General features: G+C 43.9%; 2 protein-coding genes across 2 annotated transcripts in view; one reads left to right on the top strand and one right to left on the bottom strand.

The window, feature by feature from the left end:
- The window catches only part of ANAPC10 (anaphase promoting complex subunit 10), a 497,529-nt gene extending 479,103 nt beyond the window's left edge, over positions 1–18,426 (bottom strand). The window contains exon 1 of the mRNA XM_086962250.1: positions 18,256–18,426. The gene's annotated coding sequence lies outside the window, so the exon portion shown is untranslated. The remainder of the gene's footprint in view (positions 1–18,255) is intronic.
- Positions 1–25,229, top strand: part of LOC147728473 (uncharacterized) — a 508,290-nt gene that overhangs the window by 12,494 nt on the left and 470,567 nt on the right. The gene's annotated exons all lie outside the window — the stretch shown is intronic.

The raw sequence follows: 25,229 nt of genomic DNA, 5'->3' as shown, positions 1-25,229 counted from the left end.
ACGCCTTCTGCGCCCCGCGAATCTCGATCTTCTGGGGAATTCCACCGTTGACGCACGCCAATCGAAACGCAACGTCAAAAACGTAGCGCTCCGATTGGCTGAAATAAAACGTCAATCAAAAATTGTACACTTCCAAAAGGAAAGCAAAAAAAAACTAGACCGATGACCTACTAAACGTAGGTTGCGTGAAGGGGACGCATTGCGTCCGCCATTTTTTATTTAAAATACATACATAAGCATCAACAAAGGCAGTCAACATATTACTAAACACAAAAAAATACAAAAAAGTTACATACACATTCCATTTATTACATAATGCTAAAAAATACTTACACAACATCACATCTACAAATATACACATCACACTATAAACATAGCAACACTAAAATACACTCATACAGCACCAACAAAGCATCAATAAATAACACCACCACACAACTAAACAACTACGCAACGCTCACACATGCAACGCCACTCACACATGCAACGCCACTCACACATGCAACGCCACTCAACCACGCAACGCCACTCAACTACGCACACGCAACGCCACTCAACTACGCAATGCCACTCAACTACCCAACGCCACTCAACTACGCAACGCCACTCAACTACGCAACGTCACTACTCAACGCCACGCAACTACACGCAACTACGCAACGCCACTCAACTACGCAACACCACTCAACTACGCAACGCCACTCAACTACGCAACGCCACTCAACTACGCAACGCCACTCATCTACGCAACGCCACTCAACTACGCAACGCCACTCAACTACGCAACGCCACTCAACTACGCAACGCCACTCTACGCAACGCCACTCACACATGCAACGCCACTCACACATGCAACGCCACTCACACATGCAACGCCACTCACACATGCAACGCCACTCACACATGCAACGCCACTCAACTACGCAACACCACTCAACTACGCAACGCAACGCAACTACGCAACGCAACTACTCAACGCAACTACGCAACGCCACGCAACTACGCAACGCCACTCAACTACGCAACACCACTCAACTACGCAACGCCACTCAACTACGCAACGCCACTCAACTACGCAACGGCACTCAAATACGCAACGCGACTCAACTACGCAACGCTGCCCACTCAACTACGCAACGCCACTCAACTACGCAACGCCACTCACCTACGCAACACCACTCACCTACGCAACGCCACTCAACTACGCAACGCCACTCAACTACGCAACGCCACTCAACTACGCAACGCCACTCATCTACGCAACGCCACTCAACTACGCAACGCCACTCAACTACGCAACGCCACTCAACTACGCAACGCCACTCTACGCAACGCCACTCACACATGCAACGCCACTCACACATGCAACGCCACTCACACATGCAACGCCACTCACACATGCAACGCCACTCACACATGCAACGCCACTCAACTACGCAACACCACTCAACTACGCAACGCAACGCAACTACGCAACGCAACTACTCAACGCAACTACGCAACGCCACGCAACTACGCAACGCCACTCAACTACGCAACACCACTCAACTACGCAACGCCACTCAACTACGCAACGCCACTCAACTACGCAACGGCACTCAAATACGCAACGCGACTCAACTACGCAACGCTGCCCACTCAACTACGCAACGCCACTCAACTACGCAACGCCACTCACCTACGCAACGCCACTCACCTACGCAACGCCACTTACCTACGCAACGCCACTCATCTACGCAACGCCACTCATCTACGCAACGCCACTCAACTACGCAACGCCACTCAACTACGCAACGCCACTCAACTACGCAACGCCACTCAACTACGCAACGCCACTCACACATGCAACGCCACTCACACATGCAACGCCACTCACACATCCAACGCCACTCAACCACGCAACGCCACTCAACTACGCAACGCCACTCAACTACGCACACATGCAACGCCACTCACACATGCAACGCCACTCACACATGCAACGCCACTCACACAGCCAACGCCACTCACACAGCCAACGCCACTCACACAGGCAACGCCACTCACACAGGCAACACCACTCACACAGGCAACGCCTCTCACACAGGCAACACCTCTCACACAGGCAACGCCACTCACACACGCAACGCCACTCACACACGCAACGCCACTCACACACGCAACGCCACTCACACACGCAACGCCACTCACACACGCAACGCCACTCACACACACAACGCCACTCACACACGAAAAAACACTCACGTTGCCAATAGATCTCGCAGTACGACAGTTGGAGCCATTACAATTGCAAATAACAATGCCTTTCACTTTGGTTATCATTTTTAATACATAAAGGGCTTTGTCATTTACACAACCAATAGCTCCAACTTTCCTACTGCGAGACCTATTGGCAACGCCAGTGCTTGTTAACCTTGCGTTTTGCTCACCCATTGGATGTTTTTTCTGCTCTACATGCGTGAATACTAGAACTCGGTTGAAATAGTTCACATGAACTAAAAGATTTTCTTTTCCCTAAAACGATTTTTATTCAATTTTCATTAGCCAGAAAATGCTACCAACAATCGTGAGATGCACTTTGAGAGCACAGTGGTCATCTATATTTTCTCAAAGTCACATTATCATTTAACATTAAATGTTTCACATCTTCCATTCCCCAAAAATTAAACTCACCTATCCTTCCACCAAGTTCAATTTCCTTACTTCACACATCACTGACAGACAAGGGAATCACATCAGTTATCGGCATCAGCCCAATTGTATAACCGTTGCCCACCCCAACTATAGCCCCTACCCAGGGATTCTGTGCACATTTTCATCCTTTGAATAAATTAGCCCTAGGCTCTAAACCCAGGAGGGCATGCCCAGTTTGATTTGTCTACAGACATATAATGTCAGAAATGCGATATTAATTTCAGAGGAAAGGCGACCCGCTAACTCAACAAACCCACTCTAGTTGGTACAAAACAGTTCTGAGAGAATCATTGTTCAATCCCTTATAGCTATGGCACAAGCAGGAGGCAAACCCCAGAGACGCCTGAGCTATGTGCACGCATTACCAAAGCATTTTAAAATACAGAAGTAACATTAATGAACATTTTGACACCATGATCAATGAATTAGGATACGTGGAACCAGAGATATGATTTGTTACATTTGAACACCAAAAAGTGTATTAATAAAGTCAAGCGCTATGGAAAAGCTGCAGTTTGCCGGCTAACAGAGATGGAGTGGAACTTTGGAACATGAAACGGGTTGTCCTGGTCCATGTCTTTACCTTCAGACTTCAGGCCTGAGTCTAGCAGATGGGTACTCCATCACAAACGTGACAGATATCCCATGCGCCTTATTACAAGTGCCATAAGATATAGCCCACTTATAATAAGGCAACCAGGATATCCATCCCATGTGTGATAGAGAAACCTGTCTGCCAGGTCTCTCTCCAGCCAGGGATCCTGGTAGGTCCAGTTCTCTTTAGTCAGCTGAGCCCTCTTGGAGTCGTGACTCCTGCTTTTGTCTATTCACAGCAGGTTAACAGGAGGTCAGCCACTTGACCTTCGAAGAACAATTTCAATCCCTGGGTGCCAGTAGGCTTCATGAGTCTTCAAGTCCTTCTATGGGTTCCTTTATTCCAGCAGGAGTCAGAAGTCAAGATCATTATTCCAACAGGGCCTTCCACCTCAAATTATATCTTCCCAAGTCCAGTAATCTTCTGAGGAGGTGGTGGCTCAGGTGGCAGATTTATCCTGTACGCTAGCAAGTAATTGGATAAAATCAACCACCCAACTTTCTTGCAGTCCCCCACCTCCATGTGTAGCACTTTCTCTTTTTCTTACTGTAAATTGCCCCAATTACCCAGGATCGTCTGCTTCAACTGGACAAGACCCACATGCCAACTGATAGTCAAGTCTGCAGTTTCTTGGCCACTCCCCTACCTGACAGGGTCAAAACTCGTTTCCCCTTCTATCAGGGATAAAGCCTAACTGTCTGTGTGGGCCCTGGGAATGAACAGGAAAAACCCTCTCTGATTTCCAAGTCACAATAGGCAGTGTTACATTTTTCCTTTGGTCTGCCAACTGTTCCTGCCCACTCCCGGATAGGTAATTCCTTCTAACTAGACAGTAGTTAAAACCAATTAGCCTTTCCTGGGCTAGAAGGCCATTTTTTGGTGAGCCAGGAATGTCCCAGGCAAAGATGTGCATACCAACTCTGGAGGTGTGATGAGTGGCAGAACCAATTATGGCTCAGGCAGCAGAAAGTTAATTTTTACAAACTTATTTTTCTGCTTAGATGATCAAAATCTGATTTCATAATTAGGTTAGTTTTAAAAACGAACCAGTGGCATTGCCAGTATGCCATGGGCCCTAATGCAAGAAATGATATGGGTCACCTGGACACTATTTGAACTATGAAAATACTACAGAAATCAGGGTTCAATGGTGCCTCAGGCCTCTTGGCTCTGGTGTCACTACCGCTACTGCACATACAGAAGCTATACCGCTGAAACTAAGTAGAAATAACTTTCAAGCATTTTCTAGCCCTTTACTCAGCTGAGGTGGAAATAAAAGTTTTGAAACCCACTTGGGCATATTTGGGAACTAGCTTAGCCAGGCCTACAATATGAAGTAAACTTAAGCATTTTATTTCACTGTGAGGGCACGGTACGCCCAATATGCAGTGTGTCCTATTGTTATATATTAGCACCCGCACTGTGAGCTTACAAGGCACACTTCAGGGTTGACATGAATATTCAAAAGCAGGCTTGCCATACACAGCAAATCCACTTTTCTTTGCCATGTATTCACTGCAATGCATTTAAGCTACAGCCCAGCCAGAACTCGGTGGTGCTCCTGGCAAACACTTTTTTCAAATCTGTGGGTGGTGTAAATATACATTGGAGCCCACATATGACTTGTTAACTTTCCATGAATAGGCTCCACATGTACAATGCAACATTTACAATGGACTTCTAGGGATGCTTTACACGTCTAAAAGGGAGTTCTAGCATTAGTGCCTACACTACCTCAAACTTTATATATTAACATTAATATTGTTAATTATTTTTTCCTTTGCGAATATCTTCCTTACATCCCAAGTTACTATGCTATAGTGGGTGTTTTTCTTTTTTTTCCATGTAACACAACCACCAGTTTGGCTCCCCCTCAGACATTAATAAAATAATGCTCAATCAGCTTTCAGAATTCCAACTCAATCTGAGGGGCACAGCCCCAAGATAAATACTCAGAAGTAATTTAGGGTATTCCCATATTTCATGCAGATTATATTATAAATGTTTTGTGTAATATAGATGAGGTGTAGGACCAAGCATAAATACATTTGTACTTCCTGTACCAAATGTGCAAGGAACGACTGTGGACTGAAATATCTCTCCACAATATCTTGCATATCTTAGATGAGATATCTCTCCACATGCTCCCATTTCATGAAATAGGCAGACTGCAATGTTCTTACGATGGAGTACAGCTTCAAGATCGTGCCTTTAAATGTGGATGAGTTGAATTTCTCAAACCAGTTTTTTGGCGGGTGGTCACCTACTTCATCGAGGGGTATAGTGCCCATTGCCTAAGGTGACCATAGAGTATCTTTTTGTTTTCCTCACTCTAGAAGTTCTACTTGCATTGGAGAAACGATTTAATTTTACCCTTACTATGCATATCTGAGATAAGTCTAGAATCTTCCTTGTGCCATTTGTCAAAAGGACCTGCCTGCAGTGCTGGGGCAAAGTCCACATTGAAGTGTCTTGGGGTCTATGGTGATGGCAAGGAGGTCAGATCAAGCCTAGTTGCCAATGAGTCTCAGATTTTTAGAACCATATTTACTGGGGTGCTTTTCTAAGCATTCTGCAGTCTCCCCTCCTTTAGCAGCCAGATAATATCCCAGTATTATGTCATCAAGACTGGTGTTTCCCTGTGGGTAGATAGCTTGTATTTTTCTGCCTTAGATGATTCCAGACAAACGTGCAATTGAGAGGCATAGTAATGTACCCTAAAATCTGGTATGGCCAAGCCACCCTGTTGCTGAAGGCATTGCGATAGACAGAAGGACATCCTGGTCAGGAGCCTTTCAAAATAAAATTATTAACTGCATGCCGGAGACCTCATAAAACCTGCAGCCTCCTTAACTGGGAGTGTTTGAAATAGATATAATTCCCTTATAAGATTGCTCATTTTAATGGCAGCATATCCCTCGATCCACAAATGGAAGAAGAGTGATGATCACCTCAACTCCCTATATATTTAGTCAAAGTATTATTGGGTAGTTTCTTTTAAATAGGTGGATTACCTATGGCGTAATCTTAACTCCCACATATTTATCATGGGTAAAATCCTACCTGCAGGAATATTTGTTTTGGATACATATCATAACAGCACTTAGGAGTCTAAAGTTTAGATTTTCAATTTACTCATATTAATTTTATATCCAGATACCCTTTCAAAGTTTCGCAGTTCTTGCACAAAGTCTTCCAAAAATGCTCCAGATCACTCAGGGTTAGAATAATAACATCCTCAAAGACGGATATTTTATGTGTGTTTGAACCAAATGGTGTGCTGCTGAAATCTCTAGCCAATCTTATACTTGATACCAGTGGTTTTATACTAAGAGCAAAAAGAAGAGGGGCTAATAGATACTCCTGATGCGTCATACCCGTGTACAGTCGAACCTTGTCAGAGGCCCAGCACTTGTGTGTTATTTTTGTGGTTGGAGTCTTATATTTAGTCATAATCATGGCATGACGTTTAGGGTCTAAGCCCATGGCACTCAAAATGTGCCATAGACCGTATCAGTTCACGTGGTCAAATGCTTCTCAAAGGTGAGCAAAACCAATATTGCTTGGACTTTCTTTTTCTGGACATTCTCAACCAGGTGAACTATCTTGCTTGCATTTTTATGCAGCCACTGCTCTGTAACAAAACCTAACGGATCAGGGTGAATTAGTCCCGAAAGAAGGGCCTCGCTTAGAGTATTTTTGGGTATAATTTAGCAACAATATTTAGCATTGCCACGGGTCTATAGGAAGAATAGTGCGCGTGACATGCCCCAGTTTCAAAATCACTGTGAGATTAGCTTCTGACATGGATGGTATGATTTTAACTGTGTCTGCCAGGTGATTGTATAGTTTCAATATTTTAGGGATCAATTTCATGCCAAGGGTCTTACAGAATCCATCTATAAACTCATCCAGACAAGGTGATTTATTCGCTCTGTGTTCTCGGAACTTGTGTTAGAAATGGGGGTCTCTAGCTGGCAGAGGGTTACACCATGTCCAAGTAGGGACCCTTATTCTAGTCAAAGTAAGGGAGTCACACAGCTAAGATTACCCCTGCTCACCCCAATGGTAGCTTACCACGAGCAGTCAGGCTTATCTCAGAGGCAAAGTGTAAAGCATGTGTACATACACACACAGTAACACAGTGAAAACACTAAAAAAGGAATTCACTCCAGTTTTGAAAAATAACCAATATTTATCTGAATACAACAAGACCAAAACGATAAAAATTCAACATACACAAATAAAGATATTAATTTTTGCCTATGAAGTAGACAAAGAACATAGGAAAGTCTTTGTAGACACACTACAGGGGGGTAGAGACCTCTTTGTGAGAGGACAGGCACAGCCCTATTCAGGTGCCAGTGACAACTCCTCCCACCACTCTAGCTCAGGAAGGCCCATCAGCCTGTTGATGGGCCATCAAGATTTCCTATAGTTGTAGTCGGTGTGGTTTATATGCGGCAGACGCACTTCATTGTCCTAAATTGTTATTTATTCTGATATTTTGTAGACTTTTTTTGTGTGTACTGTGTCCTATCTGTTTGCTGATGTAAAACTTAATAAATAAAATTTTAAAAAAGGATTTCCAGGGCACCCCTCAACTTCCTTCGTGTGTCTGTCTAGAGGGAATGCAAAAAAAAGCCCAACTGTCACCCTCCCTCAGACGTGGATTCCACAGGCAGGCAGAGGCATAGAATGGTGAAGCAAGAAAATGCCTACTTTCTAAAAGTGGTGTTTTCAAACACGCAATTTGCAAACCAACTCCATCAAAAGATGTATTTTTAAATTGTGAGTTCAGGGACCCCAAACTCCAAATCTCATACCGCCTGATTCATCAAGCTTTTTTGCGCTCGCAAAGGGCCAGATTCTGAGAATCTGGCCCTTTGCGAGAGCGATTTTTGCAATTGGGATTCAGCATCCCAAATGTAAAAATCGCTAATTGCGATCTCGCAATTTTGCGAGGAATTACATTTAAGGAATCTCTATTTGAGATTCCTTAAATGCAATTCATCATCCTATTTTTTTTGCGAATTCGCAATTTCTAGGTGCAATTTACCGCGAGGTCAGACCTCGTGGTAAATTGCGAAAACTCAGAAAAATGCATTTAAATGCATTTTTCTGAGTTGCATGTTACACACACACATGTCCTTTGGACATGTGTGTGTGCAACACCTGTGTAAAATTTCATTTGAGGGGTGCTACAGGGTGTCCTGTGGACACCCCTGGCACCCTTCAAATCGCTATCTTATTTGCGATTAGCAAATTGCTAATCGCAAATAAGGAATACTCCCCATTCATTCCTATGGGCCTTTTGGCCCATAGGAATGAATGGGGAGTTATTCCTTATTTGCAATTAGCAATTAGCTAATCGCAAATAAGGAATTGTAAGGAATCGCATTTTTTTTGCATATTCCTACATGAATCCCGTTTTGCGAGTCCTTAATAGCGAATCGCTATGAATCGCTATTAGGGGCTCGCAAAACGGGAGTATGATGAATCAGGCTGTATCTCTTCCCAATTATAAGTTAAGCTTGTAAGAGATTATATGGCACCTCCAATGATAATCTATGGGAGATACAGTCCTTGCAATAGTGAAAAACTACATTTTGCAGTATTTCACTATCAGGACATGTAAAACACACACCAGTACATGTCCTACCTTTCAAATACACTGTAGCTTGCCCATGGGACTACTTTAGGCCTACCTTAAGGGGTGCCTTACATGTAGTAAAAGGGAAGGTTTGGGCCTTGCAAGTTGTTGAACTTGCCAGGTCGACATGGCAGTTTAGAACTGCTCACACAGACACTGCAGTTGCAGGTTTGACACATTTACAGGGTGTTAGCCCCGACATCATTGGCGTGAGTCTTTCTTCCATTTTTGATGGATTGCCTCCTCTGTTTTGATATGTTTTTGCTGGATTTATGCTTTGGGCAGTCTGCCACTGCTAATCAGTGCCACAGTGCAAGTGCTCCCCATGTTAAATTGATATACTGATTGGATTCCATGATTGGGTTATTTGATTTATCTGTCAGCCCCTAGTACAGTGCACCATGTGTGCCCAGGGCTTGTAAATAAAATGCTGCTGGTGGGCTTTCAGCACTGGTTGTGCCACGCACAGAAGCAGCTTGTAAAGTGTGTCTCAGCCCTGCCATTGTGAGGCCTGTGTGCAGTCTAGCACTGCCATATCGGTTTGGCCAAGTGCACCCACTTGCCAGTCCCTAAACCTTCCCTTTGCTTCATATTAGACACCCCTATGGTAGGCCCAAGGGCAGGGTGCATTGTAAGTATAAGGTAGGACATGCTCTGATGTGTGTACAGCATGTTCTAATAGTAAATTACAGCCATTTTCGTTTTCCACTATTGAAGGCTACCTGTTCCCATAGGTTAGCATGGGCAGTTAGATTATTACATTCTTATTATCCTAACTGACTCTGGGAACATGGTAGAAATTCGAATGTAGTATGACTGAACTCAGAATAATAAAGTACATCTTTTAGTAAAGTTTATTTTAATATTCTGTGTTTGCAAATACCACTTTTAGAAAGTATTTGCTTGCCTAACCATTTGAGCCTGCCTCTGCTGGGTTGTGTATTCCTTGTCTGGGTTTGTATGTGACAGGGCTGGGGAATTCCAGGAGACAGGCTGGGGCAGCCCAGTGGTGAATAGAGAGATGTGCATATATATGGGAGGGAGGAGTTGCACCTGGGACCTGAATAGGGCTGGGCCTTCCCTCTACAATGCTGGCTTCACCCCCTGTGGCTTGTCTGATGTCGCTGCCCTGCACAGTGAAAGGAAGAAGAGAGTCATGTAAACAAAGTGCTCAGGAACTGGTTTGGACTAGGCAGAGGCCTCTCTGCATTCAGAGAACAAAGAATTTTGGGGTACAAATATTGGGACCCTGATCCCCAGAAATTAGATCACTTCTGGAACAAGAAACCTTTCTGCCAAGGAGAAGAACCAAGGAAGCTGCAGGAGTTTGGACTGCCCCTCTGCCAGTGTGCTGTTTGCTGGATTGGCCTGCAGTGGTTGCTTCATTGCCAAGGGAAAGGAGAAGGAACTTTGTAAGGACTTTTATCTACAGAATATTCTCCAAGGGCTTGAACTGTGCTTGCCTCCTGCTGAAATCTCAGGGACAAAAGACTTCACCTCCAGCTCCCTCCTGAATTTCCTTGCTGGGAATTCTGACACTAGTCACTTGCGTGCCGCTGGGAGCCGGAAGTGCGACGCATCAAGAAGAAGCGTGTCGCTGCCGCAGCTGAAATCATCGCAACGCCGGAGAAGCGAGCCTCCGCCGCATCTCCCTGGAAGGGTGTGTTCATCAAAGCTGCCTGCTGTCGCATCACCGGAGAAGCGTGACGCCATCGAGAGAGCCGCCATTGCATCACCGGAGAAGCGCGTGACAGGGCCTGTCGCGGCTCCAAAGTATGGAGTCGTCACAAGGCTGCCAGGGCGTCATCGCATCGCCACATCAAGGGCGCCATCTTATTTCATCGCAACCGGATCATCGCATCGCATCAAGGCGCCATCTTCCGCACCCCAACGGGCCCGCAGGCCGAGAATCTACGCATCACCTCCGCATCGGTAAGGCTCACGACGAGTCCCCTACACTGCGCAAGCATTGAGGAAGGACGCAACCGTTCCCCCGGGTCACGGAACCGACGCATCTCCCCTTTTGCAAGCCTTTTGTTCACTTTGCGTTGCGCATCTAGGTACTTTGTTGAGAACTTTGTCGCATTTACCAACAACTTGAACTAAGAGACTTTAATCACCTTTTAAGTAATCTTAAGTGTAGTATTGTTGATTTTTATCGTTTGTGGTCTTGTGTCTAAGTCTATATAAAGAATACTTATTTTTATAAAACCTGTGTTGTGTCCATCTGTAGTGTTATCACTGTATTACTGTGTATATTCACAAATGCTTAACACACTGCCTCTGAAATAAGCCTGTCTGCTCGTGCCAAGCTACCAAGGGGGGTGAGCAGGGGTTATTAAGAAGTGTAATCCCCTTATCCTGACTTAGAAGTAGGGGTCCCTATTTGGACAAAGGTGATAAACATTGCCAACTAGAGACCCCCAGATCTAGCACAGGGCTACTCATGTGGGTGGCAAAAATTAGTGCTGCAGGCCTACTAGTAGCATTTGATGTACAGTCCCTGGACATATCTGGTGATCTTTACTAGGGACTGGATAAACCAACTATAAATTCAATTTAGACAGAGAGCATTTGCACTTTAGCGCGGTTAGCAGTGTTAAAGTGTCCAGAGTCATAAAACCAACAAAAATAGGCCATAAAAAATAGGAGGAAGAAGGCAAAAAGTGTGGGGCTAACCCTGCAAAAAGGGCCAGATCCAATAGCTAGTGTAACAGAAATGGGTGCCTCCAATTGTTCTGCCCAACCGAGGGAAAACTAAACATATTTAGATTTTGGATATACGGTAATTGCTTATTCTCTGGCTAAGTGTGAGCAGTGTATAGCGAAGTATAACGTTTTGTAAATGTATTCTCCACTTTCTCATAGCGGTGGCATAGTGGTTGGCATCCTAGATCCCCCCATCCTAAATTATTGACTTTGTGCAGTTCACATATAATATGCAACATATTTATTTTAAGGTAATTGACCAAAATGCATGCAAGTTGACATCTATTGCTCTCATTTTTCTTAAAACAGGCTGAAAGATTGTAGACGTATATAACTGAGTCATTTCTTTCAATTCTGCTTCTAGATTTTTCCTTTTCAGCCTTCTCAATCTTTTCAGGTTAGCCTTCATGCTGATTAATTTGCTACATATTACTACCTTTAAAGCATCCCATAGGCCTTAAAGTGGACATTATTATTTCTTTCAAGTTAAAATATTCTGCATTGTCTACTTCCATTTCTGTTTTAAGAATTGGATGTGAGAGACAGGTGAAGTCAAAAGTTGACCCTCTTACCTCTCGGGCCCATATCGGTGTTCATCGAGGCAGGGCATGACCTGAGACAGTTACTAACCCTGTTCTTGCTTACACATTTAGGGAGGCCAAAGCAAGTAGTACTTACCAATAAATAATTATTCTTGAATACTTTCTATCGACATGTGAAAATACGTGTATTCCATCTCTTCTGTGTTGTGTTATCGCCATATGTCTCAGCCCAATAGAGGTTAAGGCTCCATATGCTTGTTAGAGAAGACATTTGTCTCCTTCCCGCCTCCAGATCTTTCAATTTCCCTCCTGTAACTGTATTTTATCCCCTGGCAAAGCTACTGGCCTGTGCTGCAATTGAGGAGCACACTATTACTAGTGTAACATAGGACCGATAAGAGAGCACCACATCATCAGAATCTTCACTCTCTTTGGAGGAGTGAGCCTTTGTGAATACAATTAGCCACTCCAATATGCTTGGTGTTTGCTGCAGTATAAATCACAGTAGCGTAACGTTGGTGTTTAATTCTATGCTGATCCATTGTAGCCAGGTTTGTCTCCTACATGCACATTACTTCCGGTTGCTCCTCCAGGACCAACTTCCATTTTGCTACTATTTTTGTGGTCAAGTTTAGGCTCTTCACATTCAGTGATATTACACTGAACATTGATTTTAGGTTCTGTGTTTATACGTATCAGGTGGGCGTAATCAGGTAAACTGAAATAAGCGGCATGTTGTGAGCATAAGGGGACACAATACCCCTTCTATGTATGAAGAACATAATAATGCCTACTGCTGAGAGCAACTACCCACCCTACCTGCCCTACCTTTTCACCCCCTTCAAACCCCAAAATACTATCCATAGTGTCTATATTCCAAAAAATCAAGTAAGTTTATAGCACAAATGGATCAACTGATTCATCAACCTCCAACAAGAAGGCCAATCAATGGGGAATGAACACAACCTCTTCCGCCCCATCCCAAAAATAGATCAACCAAAGTAAAATACATGAACAGCGATATGGTATGACCCCTTGTATATGTGTTTAGCAGGCCATATGGCTTCAGAAATAGCTTCCTAATGAGTTGTTCACGACTTGGAGTTAGATGCATGTAATCAGTATATTCGAGTATATGTCAGGCACTTTATAATAAAATGCATTTCCTCGCTGTCCAGCCTTGAAATATCTGAGTCAATTTTTCCCTTGCTTCACTTCTCTTCTGCATGGTTTGTAATTCAGTCGCTGACAGTCCAGTAGCTGAAGATGTAAGGGGGTCCACCTCTCCATGGTGCCCATGGTTCTCTACTTCCTGCAGGGAAATTATCAAAAAAACAGCAACATCTGTGCTATACAAAGTAGATTTACTTTTTTCGAACGTGATACTAAAAGCTAACATCAAGCTATATTTGATGCCTTCCTTTCTTAGTGTTTTCATTATACGTCCTAAACAGACTGTGTCAACTGTAGAGTGTTCATTGACATGTCTTGGAAGAGGGAGCACTTGTATCCTTGGTCTACTATATCTGTGCCACTTTTAAAGACCCTTCATTTTCAGAAAGGTAATGAAGCTTTGCTAGAACATGTCTCGGTTTCTGAATCTATTGTTGATGTTTTGGTCCCACCCTTTCAACCCTGTCCCGTCGCAACCCTGGATGATCATCTCCCAGGAAGGAGTAGTGCAGGACTACCACAATGGCGCCCAGATCAAGGCCTTTGGCTTGGTCATCCAGCCCCTGGATGTGCCCCCTTTGAGAGGGATTTTCCAGTTCTTCACACTTTGACAGTGCAAGATCTGGTTTTGCCCGTGTCAATCTAAGCGTGCAAGACCTGGTTTTGCTTGTGTCAATTTAAGCACCTGAGTCATGTCCTTTCTGGTGGGCTCTGCCTGTTAAAGTCTATTCTCCAGTTCTAACATTCATTTGCCCACATTCTCACTTCTTTTCAAAGGCCTTCCGGTTTGATACTGAGGTCTGCCCTTGGTTCTTTGATACATTTGTTTAGGTCTTCTTTAAGCCTCAATATAGTGTGTGCTTGAGTTTTCACACACTCAGGGATTGATCATTGATAAATGTGTTATAGATCAAAGGACTCATCAATAAGTGAAAGTGATTTTGCTCGTGTTTGTCTTTGTGCTTGAGCTGTATCTCTCATCGAGGTCTCCAGGGGGACCAATAATTCTCTTCCATTGTGGCAGCATGCATAGGTTTTTACAGCCCATTTTTACTTTCCTCAAATAGTAGTATTAATATGCCTCCAGGCATGCTTATGCCCAGGGCGGCCAGATGGTTTCTCCACAGCACTGCAAGGGTCGGAGATCCGCTGAACAAAGCATTGTATGCACTATGCTCTTTTGTTCCCAGAGGTATGTGTGATTTAGCATTGATTGGTCATGATTCCCCATTTAGCCTTAGGATCCCCATTCACCAGTCAAGCTCTCATTACCCCTGATTCGGCAGAGATGCCCCCATCGTGCAAAATGGGACACAGAGCTGCAGCCTCTAAAAAGGTCAGACCTGCCTGCAAGAATCTGCCTCATGATGCACATGCTTGATGCTTAAAGTTGGTGCAATCTTGAGTAGATCTCCAGCCAAGCGAGGAACCACTGTCTGGAGCCGTTCTTCCCTCCGAAGGACCTTGTTGAGCTGAGTCAAATTTGTGTAATTTCTTGCTCTGTTCTCTTCCCACCTGAGCGTATGTGACCCTGGACATGTAAACTGCCAATGCATCATTGGACTTGAGTGGAATGGACAGGAGAAATGTCCTCCCAGCATGGTGACAAGCCCCACTCTAAAGACTTTTGTAAGCATTTCGACATATTTTACAGTTTTTTTAAAAACGTAAATGTGTTAGACCTGGAACGATTGGCGTGGGTCTCCCCTGCATTTTTTGCCTTTGCCTCCTGTGGTTTTGCTGTGTGTTGGACTCTATTTTGCTGGTCTAGATGCTTTGGGCACTTTGCCACTGCTGTTCAGTGCCAAAGTGCAAGTGCTCCCGTTGTAAATTGGAGTTATGGATTAGTACTTCCATCATTGGCATATTTGAATTACTAGTCAGACCCTAGTACAGTGCACTGTGTGTGACCAGGGCCAATAAATCTAATGCTGTTAGTGGGCTGCAGCACTGATTGTGCCACCCACAGAAGCAGCCTGTAAAATGTAACTCTAGCCTGCCATAGCAGAGCATGTGTGCAGTCTGGGACTGCCATGTCAACTTGGCAAGTGCACACACTTGCCAGTCCCTAACCTTCCCTTTTCTTGCATGTTAGTCACCCCTAAGGTAGGCCCAAGGTACCCCTATGGGCAGGGTTAATTGTATGTGAAAGGTAGGCCATGCTCTGATGTGTGTGGCATGTCCTGATAGGGAATTACTGCCAATTTCTTTTTTCACTATTGCAAGGCTACGCGTTCTCATAAGACAGAAAGGGGAGTTTGTTTATAACATCTTATAAACATAACTACCCTGGGGAACAAGGTAGGAAAATAAAGTGTAGTATGCCTGAACTCAGAATGTTCAAATGCATCTTTTAGTGAGGGTGATTTTTACATTCTGTGTTTGAAAATACCACTTTTAGAAAGTAGGTATTTTCTTGCCTAACCATCCAGTGTGCCTCTGCTTGGTTTGTGTATTTCATGTCTGGCTTTTGGATGACAGGGGCTGGAGAGGGGCAGTGGCTCCAGAAGTCTGATGAGCCCGGGCTGTGCTGAATAGACCTGGGCTGCATTTAGAGTAGGGGGAGGAGATTTCCTTTCCCCAGAATGGTCCTGGTCTTGCTTCAACAATGCCGTCTCCACCTCCTGCCAGGAAGCTGCACTAGTGAGGACAGAACTGGTTTTGGCTGGGTACAGACACTCTCTGCCTTCAGAGAACAAATGATTTGTGTGTATAAAAAGAGGGGCCAAGACCCCAGACTTTTAGATCACTACTGGGAAATCAAGAGGAACCTATGCCAAGGAGAAGAGAAGCTGAGGAGGAATACTGCCCCTGTTTGCTGTCTGGGATTGGCCTGCAGTGGCTAATTGCTGCCAATGAAAGGAGAAAAGGACTTTGCTGCTTGCTTTGTCCCCTGCTTAAGCCAGCTCGTCATGGGTGTTACTTGCGCTGTGCTTATGACGAGCTGGCTTTGTCATGAATAAAGGGATTCATGGAATGTCAGCACAGGAGGGGAAAACCCCATAGCACCCAAGGTGTTAAAGAAAAGATCTCCAAGGGCTTGAACTGAATTTCCCCCCTGTTCTAGAGGTCTCAGGAACAGCAATGTCCTCACTGTGTCTATGGGCACGGTCTCTGAACGTCCCCGCAGAAGAAAAAGGGATAACCGACTCTGTCATCAAGTCTGTCGCAGGATTCCGTGTCCTGAAAGCACCGCCGAGAGCAACGCCTCGATTCGCAATGCAACCCTGGTCTCAAGGACTTCGTCAATGAGCTGCTGCTTGCACCGCGTCCTGTGGGCACCACCCTCCGCAACGCTGCTCTACACGCTGCAAGGACGTCACCGACTCAGTCGCCGCACGGTGACCTGCCAGCACTGCAGCAAGCATCATCTCACCCTTCAACACAAGCCCTGGTCTCACCGACTCTGTCAACAAGCCGCTGCCTGCACTGCAATGCTCCGTTTCACAATGCGACTGCGACGTTTGCTCCAACCGACTCACACCAACATGTTGGCCACAACAAGAAAGAAAGGTTGTGTGTCCTAGTCTGTTGATGCTTTAGCTGGCCCTCATCGACACAGTCGGCTGGAATTGTTAGACTCTGTCGTATTCAGTATCACTGTAGGCCCAGGATTAGTAATTGAATCAGAAGAACTGCGTGTTGTTGATTTACCTGCAATTTAAAGGTTATTTTGTACAAGTACTATTTTTCAAGAGTGTTGTATGTTAGATTTTTATCGTATTTGGTCTTATTGGTTTAGATAAAGATTTACTATATTTCTAAACTGATGTATTTTCCATTTGTAGTGCTTTCACTGCACACATTCTTTAAACACTGCCTCTGAGATAAGCCTGTCAAAAACATTTTGATGGCATGACCATGAAGCCTGGCGTTGGCTCAGCTCTAGTCGGAACCTTGAGCCCATAATAAACCGGGGCTTTCATGTTGCTTCTGCCTTCCACCCTTCCCCTACCCAGGCTGTGATGTTACGGCCAGTGATTCTGACTTTTGAACTAGGGAACCAGATTCAATTCTCAGTGTCAACTAAACATCCTGTGATTCTGGGCAAATCACTTAATCTTCTCGTGCCTATAAAAAATGAATGCGACCTCGTGCAATGCAACTGGTACTTATGATAATCGCTCCAATGCCTTTGGGTCGAGTTCACGCTATATATAAAATTTGCAGAAAAATGCACAAAGAGGTCAAAGCACCACGTTAAACATGAAAATGGAAAGACAAATATATACCCACTCAGTGGCTGATTTGTACAGCGTAAACTCTAGCCTGCCATAAATAAATCACACCTTTCCTGCTTAAATCGGTTGATTTTAAGCTAATATTTAATTTAATCAAAACTCACTATCGCACATGAAAGCATTTTCAAACATGTGAGTTCAGAACACCAGTTGTACAAAACCAACCCTGAATGATTTAATAGACAATAACGTTTCTAAGTAATAATCTGGGCTACTTACAGTATTTACATGACAACTATCTTGCCTTCTTAGTTCACTAATATTTAATGTTTAAAAACTCACTTTTAATATGTACTTCTCAGAGCAGTGCTATAATGTGACGGATTTGCCTCAAAGCTTCCACCTGTTAAAGAAATACACTTTTTTGAAGTTTGAAGAGATGTTATCATATTTTCGGTGGTGCCTGTTGTATGATTTACATACGGGCGAGACAATCTAGACCCTTGGCTCGGCTCTCTGTTAATTTGTTGGTTCGTCCACCTCTATACATCTGTACACAAGAAAGGACGATCTCCCCTAAGCTCCGTTTCAGAACGTTCGACACATTCCATTTACACAAATACAAATTATAAAACATTAAAACAAAATGGTATATGTCAGCGCATAGCTCGAGAGCTCCTTCAGATATGCTAGAGCCTAAATACCCACCCTCAACATGAAGACATTCTAGGGAAGTGCCCTTTTCTCAGGCAGCTGAAGGCGGAGCAAATGACGTAATTGTTCCAGAAGTCTCTACGTAGCTGTCAGCAACAATACTGCGTACTTCACACTCCCAAACAAAGGCATGTTATAGCTGGGTTGCTCATCTCCACACCAAGAGAGAGGCGGAGATCCTACACTGCCTGTCTGTGGAAAGGCATGCTGAACACCAAACATCTGTTTGGGGGCACCATCTTTATCACTACTCCACAGCCGTCATCTGCGACTCCTTCTTATCCTCGGAGCACAGCAGGTACACTCCACCCTCCCTCTGAGACTGAAGGCCTCTTTCAACCAAAGTGTTATTGGACACAGTACATGGAAAGCTGGTTTTCAGAATTTACTCGCATTTGTCGTCTGAGTTTTTGGCAGTCTACTCTAGAATAATAATGTAATTAGAATTTCTTTTCTTATTTGTCATACTTCCAAATACCTATAGTTCGTTTAGATTGCCTGGTGCACTATGCTAATATGTTGGGACGGCCACTATAGCACATACAATGGCAGGCAAAGCACGAAGTTAATACATTACACTGTGTAGCATTTATGCAGCACAACATCTGGCGTCTTCAGAGTCTTGGCAGTGACGACTGCATCGGTTAGGAGACTGCACAGTCAGGCTCAAACTGCAAACGACTCTTCTGTGTACGTGGCTTTCACACACGGACATTTAAGTCAGATAAAAAATTACCCAGTTATGGATACCTTCTTCCCCATGGATGAGACTGCACAACATTTCAATGGTAACGCAATCTATGTGGGAATGAAGGCCATTTCCAGAAACACTGTCGGATCCAGTTGCCCTGTGCACAAGAGACATCGAGAAGAGATGAAACATCACAAAAGTCACAACTCTTGCGGGGCGGGGCTTAAAGTGCATACTCTCCAATACAGCATGCCTCGCAGAGCAGCTCATGCGCTGCCCTGGCTCGACCTAAAAACAGTGTCGGCTGCACATGCATGAAAACGTCAAATCAGTGCCTCAAGACTTACCACTTAACATTCAGAAACAAACTGAAATGAACAACCTCGTATACAACACTAATGTATATGTGACATACATCCTTGATTCCTAAAAAACTATCTCGGGTCCTGAAGCACATCTATGTAGACATGCATCATTCAAACCTTGTGATTCAAAAGTGAGAGACTCAGCTTTGAGGATTCAGGACATGATTCACTTAGGGTAGAATGTGAACTTTCCAGATGGGACCATCTTTCCCAGCATGCACCAATCTTTGCATGCACTCGGCATAGCCCAAAGAGGGGCCGTCAACTAATGGAAAAACATACAGAGCACTAATGAACAAATGGAAAGCCTCCGTGTGACCCATGAACAGCCTATGAATAAGAGGCAAGTCCGCCTTGAAACGCGTCAGGCAATGTAAATATAAGAGGAAACACGAAGCGTACCGTCACTTAAAAAGCCGGATGGCAGGCCGAACGTCGAGTGCTCCTTTGTAGCTGAGAGGTACTTTGTTGAATAAAATTACACACAACCGCCTTTGCCGTGGAAGGAGCACCATCCCCTGAAGAAGAGAGGCTGTGGGTTGGAACAAGTTTCAACCCAGTCAGCGCGTGAAGCCAGTGTTAATTATGATCGCCTCAGTGGTTCCTCATCCTACTTAAGGAAGAAAGTTTGTTCTAAAGAAATGGTGTGCCACGGAACCCACTTAGGGTAGAATGTGAACTTTCCAGATGGGACCATCTTTCAGGATAAATTGGAAGATTTTCACTCATGGTTAAATCAGAGTGATGTGAATTAGCAGTTTTCGTTGGAAAGCAGTCCTGATGTTGTCAATTTCTTGGATTTGAAGATCACGCATGATGAAGGGGTTCTTGCCATGAATCTTTATACCAAACCCACGGCAAGGAACACGCTTTTAAAATACAATAGCCACCACCCCCGAAATCTACGTGATAATCTCCCTTTTGGTCAGTTTCTCCGCATCCGGAGGAACTGTACCAAAAGGGAGGATTATTTTAGAGAGGCTAAGATACTACAAGAAAAGCTTGTCATGAGGTCGTACCCATACAGACTAGTTAAACATGCCATGAAGCGTGCATGGTTTTATGACCGGCAAGCTCTACTACAAAAAACGAAATTTGACAACATGACCATTGACAGTACACAACCCATTACATGTGTCATGACGTATGGCACGGAGTCAACACAAATCAGTAAAATCATCAGACGTAATTGGCATCTGATTAGAAAGTTTGAGCCGCAATTAGCTATCCCGCGTTTTGCATTTAAGAGGGGCAGAAATCTGCGTGACCATCTTGTAAAAGCCTATGTCGAGCCTAGGACCAGTACCTTAACCAACCTTTGGGGCTTAGCACCCGTTGTGGGACACTTTCCTTGTGGTGGTTGTACAGCATGTGCTACTACTCAGGTTACAAAGACTTGTTGCCTTAATGGGAGGCAAATAACGTTAAAACATCACTCAAATTGTATGACTAAAAACGTAGTCTACTGTATACAGTGTCCCTGTGCCTTAAACTACATCGGTAAAACAACGCAAGAAATAAAGAAACGCATCACACAACACCAATCACGCATTCGATGCAATGTAACTACTGCTCCGTTGGTTGAACATTACAACAGCATGTCATATGAGCCATCTGACAAGGAGTGGTTTGTCATTGAAGTTGTAAAAGGTACAAGGAGAAGACAGAATGTGGATGAGTTGCTCACAAAAAAAGAGAACAAATGGATTTGGTTGTGTAATACTGTGGAAAATGGTTTGAATGCTTTTATTGAATGGCATACATTGGCCACGATGAGATAATTTAAGCTTCATGAGTGCTTCTTGTTATAATGGCAGCAAGACTAGAAGCTGTTTGGTGTCGGTATTTTCAACTGCCTTATACGTGGATGGTTTCTTAACCTGTTTTGTAAATAGTTTCCCGACTCTGGTTGGTTTAATAGTACTGCCGGACACACGGCTGTGTGCCCCATTTCTATGTGTGCAGTCATGTAACCTTACGATTGTGGTCTATATTTGGATCTAGCTTGATTTGATTTATCTGTGGATGAGTGTTTATTTACCACTGACTACATACATCCGAATACTACCTATCTGGTTCCTGGAATCAGCCACACATATAGATAGGTTTGTAGCATACTGGGCTCCACTCCAAGATGGCCGCCACATTAGCAGACTGTGTGACGTCATTGGGAAACGGCGTCTTAACCACGGTGTGCGTTTCGGGACAGTGATTCCCAGATTTTGACCAGGAGTATTGTGGATCGAGTACGGCCGGTTATTTTGCCGCTCAAGTGAGTACGCACTGTATTATGTGATTATTCGTACTTGGTTTTGCTTCCGGAAATGCCATTTAATATTAGTTTGTCATTTTTAATACCCGCAGGTTATATGGGGGCTTTCGGATATGTAAGTTACAAACTTCACTTCTGGTGTTTCGTTAATTGTGGTGTTTTGTCTGAAGGCACAGCGTGCTAACTGGGTTTTTTCTGTTGTAATTTTTGTTGCCATTTATAGCGACAAGTCTGGCGTGTTCTGAACGTGAGTAGCACCTGAATAATGACTAGGCGCGTATATTTTAACAACTTAGCACCTTGGGCTGATTATTGTTATATTATCTTTCTCACCAGATTATTAGTTGGTCCAATTAAAGGGACATGTGAGTATTTTACTTTTACACACTCTTGGAACAAGGTATTTGGCTAAGTCACGCTATTGGTGAACTGACTAATGATGTATTCACTTGGTGAGGGTCTTTTGGTCTCTGATTCTTGCTTTTGGAATTCGGATTCCATACTAATTTAACCCTTGGCATGAAATTGGTCATGCTCATTTGGTTGTCTTTTCGTGTTGGGCTGACTACATAATTCTCCTTGTACCTTAGGGTATGTTTTATGCTTCTGTTATTATGTTTGTATTAGATATCCCTGTGCAACTATTCTGTCCTGAAGATGGTCCGAAGGATCGGTTTGACCAACGAGGACCAAAACGTCGACGCACAACGCCTTTTTTGCTAAAAAATTGCAAATGCACTTTAATGTAATTTGTGTATTTCTTTGTGTTAAGTCACTTGAATGTGGTTCTAGTGTTGGTCCACACTATATGCGAAAGGTGTTCCTTGTACTACCACAGTACCTTTTGTGATTATTTTGGTAGTATTTTTGTTGCCAGACTTTTATCTCCAAAAAAGCTACTCACTCACTGAAAAAAGAAAAAAGAAAATAATGTATATTTTTGATACAATTGGAGTATTGTTAGTGAATCCCTAAGGCTACTACAACTAAGTGTTCGCGTTTGTGACACATACAACATTGAAATTAGATTGTAAAGATTCCTTCCTGGACATTTTGCTTCTACTATCTTTCCCAGCATGCACCAATCTTTGCATGCACTCGGCATAGCCCCAAGGGGGGCCGTCAACGAATGGAAAAACATACCGAGCACTAATGGACAAATGGAAAGCCTCCGTGTGACCCATGAACAGCCTATGAATAAGAGGCAAGTACGCCTTGAAACGCGTCAGGCACTGTAAATATAAGAGGAAACATGAAGTGTACCGTCACTTAAAAAGCCGGATGGCAGGCCGAACGTCGAGTGCTCCTTTGAAGCTGAGAGGCACTTTGTTGAATAAAATGACACCCGGCCGCCTTTACCGTGGAAGGAGCACCATCCCCTGAAGAGGAGAGGCTGTGGGTTGGAACGAGTTTCAACCCAGTCAGCGCGTGAAGCCAGTGTTAATTATGATCGCCTCAGTGGTTCCTCATCCTACTTAAGGAAGAAAGTTTGTTCTAGAGAAATGGTGTGCCACGGAACCCACTTAGGGTAGAATGTGAACTTTCCAGATAGGACCATCTTTCCCAGCATGCACCAATCTTTGCATGCACTCGGCATAGCCCCAAGGGGGGCCGTAAACGAATGGAAAAACATACCGAGCACTAATGGACAAATGGAAAGCCTCCGTGTGACCCATGAACAGCCTATGAATAAGAGGCAAGTCCGCCTTGAAACGCGTCAGGCACTGTAAATATAAGAGGAAACACGAAGCGTACCGTCACTTAAAAAGCCGGATGGCAGGCCGAACGTCAAGTGCTCCTTTGAAGCTGAGAGGCACTTTGTTGAATAAAATTACACACAGCCGCCTTTTCCGTTGAAGGAGCACCATCCCCTGAAGAGGAGAGGCTGTGGGTTGGAACAAGTTTCAACCCAGTCAGCGCGTGAAGCCAGTGTTAATTATGATTGCATCAATGATTCCCCATCCTACTTAAGGAAGAAAGTTTTTTCTAAAGAAATGGTGTGCCACGGAACCCACTTAGGGTAGAATGTGAACTTTCCAGATGGGACCATCTTTCCCAGCATGCACCAATCTTTGCATGCACTCAGCATAGCCCCAAGGGGGGCCCTCAACGAATGGAAAAACATACCGAGCACTAATGGACAAATGAAAAGCCTCCGTGTGACCCATGAACAGCCTATGTTTGTGAAGATGTGCAGTGAAAATGAACCACGAACAACACATATAGTGTCAAAACAACATATAAACCACAAACAACATGGATCTTTACTTTTATTCTGTCTCTTTCGTGTTGGTTGTGGGCTCTAAAAAAGTGAGTATGGCTACTGCTTATCCAACCATACTCTACTTGCAAGTAGAGTGTGTGTTGTTCGTGGTTCATTTTCACTGCACATCTTCACAAACACAATTTTTGTTTGTTATTGGACACATCTTTCCTTTGAGCTTGATGGTGCAAATGATGAGATCAGGGCAATCCTGGTGAGTACCTGCCAGATTCCCGTTGGTGGTGCGCCCGCGAGGCGCCATCTCGCTCACACACACTTTTTTCTGTTTGTCTGAGTTTGGCACATAGGTGTGCGTTATTCGTTGTCTCACAACTGTTGTTTTACACAAAGGGATTGGGCGATTTTTAAATGTGGCACAATGTGGATGTACCTCCTACCTCACTAATTAAAATAGAGGAGTTTGTTGCGAAAGTTCTGCAACGTATGGTACAACATCAACATAAGTAATTCATAGGTGCCTTTGTGGTCTAGGTCATTTTTGTGAAAGTATACATTGAGTGGAGGGCGACCTATGACATCATTTTCCCTCTAAGCTCCTTGTTGTTAGTCCTCATGACTGAGCACCTGGAACCTATGGAGTCTCATGTAAAGACCTGGCTACGTTTCATAGACGATTTATTCGTTATATGGAACAGGAATTTAGAGTCAGCAGAAAGATTTGTGCAAGACATCAATAGGAATAATCTTAACCTGCAATTTACTGCCACCATCAGTAAGACATCAATCACTTTTCTGGACACAGAGGTATTTATTGAACAAAACAAAATTGAGACTAGACTCCATCGTAAACTAACTGCTGGGAATTCCACCTTACATGTTAAAGACCTCATCAATAGCATCCCATACGGGGAGATGTTGAGGTTAAAACGTATCCACAGCAGGGAGAATGATCTGATGCAAGCCCAGAATGCTAGCAAAGTAAGATTCATAGAGAGGGGCTATTCAGAGAAAATAATTGATGCTGCCATCTCCAAATCGATGCAGAAAAGCAGGCTGGAACTTCTAATGGGAGGGTCAAATGCAACAACAGTAGGGGCGGACACCGTAGAAACCATACCCGAGTTCAGGATCACTGTTCAATACAGCACCCAACACAAACAAATTGAAACCATTATCAATAGAAATTGGCCCTTGGTTTTAAGTGACCCAATATTAGTGAAAGATCTTCCCAAAAGACCCTCTATAACCTATGGAAGAGGCCAATCCATGAAGGATGAGCTCGTTAAAACCAGTCCAGAGGTTTTGGAATCTACTAATTGGCTTCAGACGCATGCAGGCTTTTTCAACTGTAAAGTATGCAAAGCCTGTCTACAAGCGGTGAACAAAACTAGTTATCTTTCACCATTTGATTTGAAG

The sequence above is a fragment of the Lissotriton vulgaris genome, chromosome 3_1 (assembly GCF_964263255.1).
Source record: "Lissotriton vulgaris chromosome 3_1, aLisVul1.2, whole genome shotgun sequence".
Lineage (NCBI taxonomy): Eukaryota > Metazoa > Chordata > Amphibia > Caudata > Salamandridae > Lissotriton > Lissotriton vulgaris.
The sequence above is the reverse complement of the archived record's forward strand: the minus strand, read 5'-3'. Positions and strand labels throughout refer to the sequence as shown.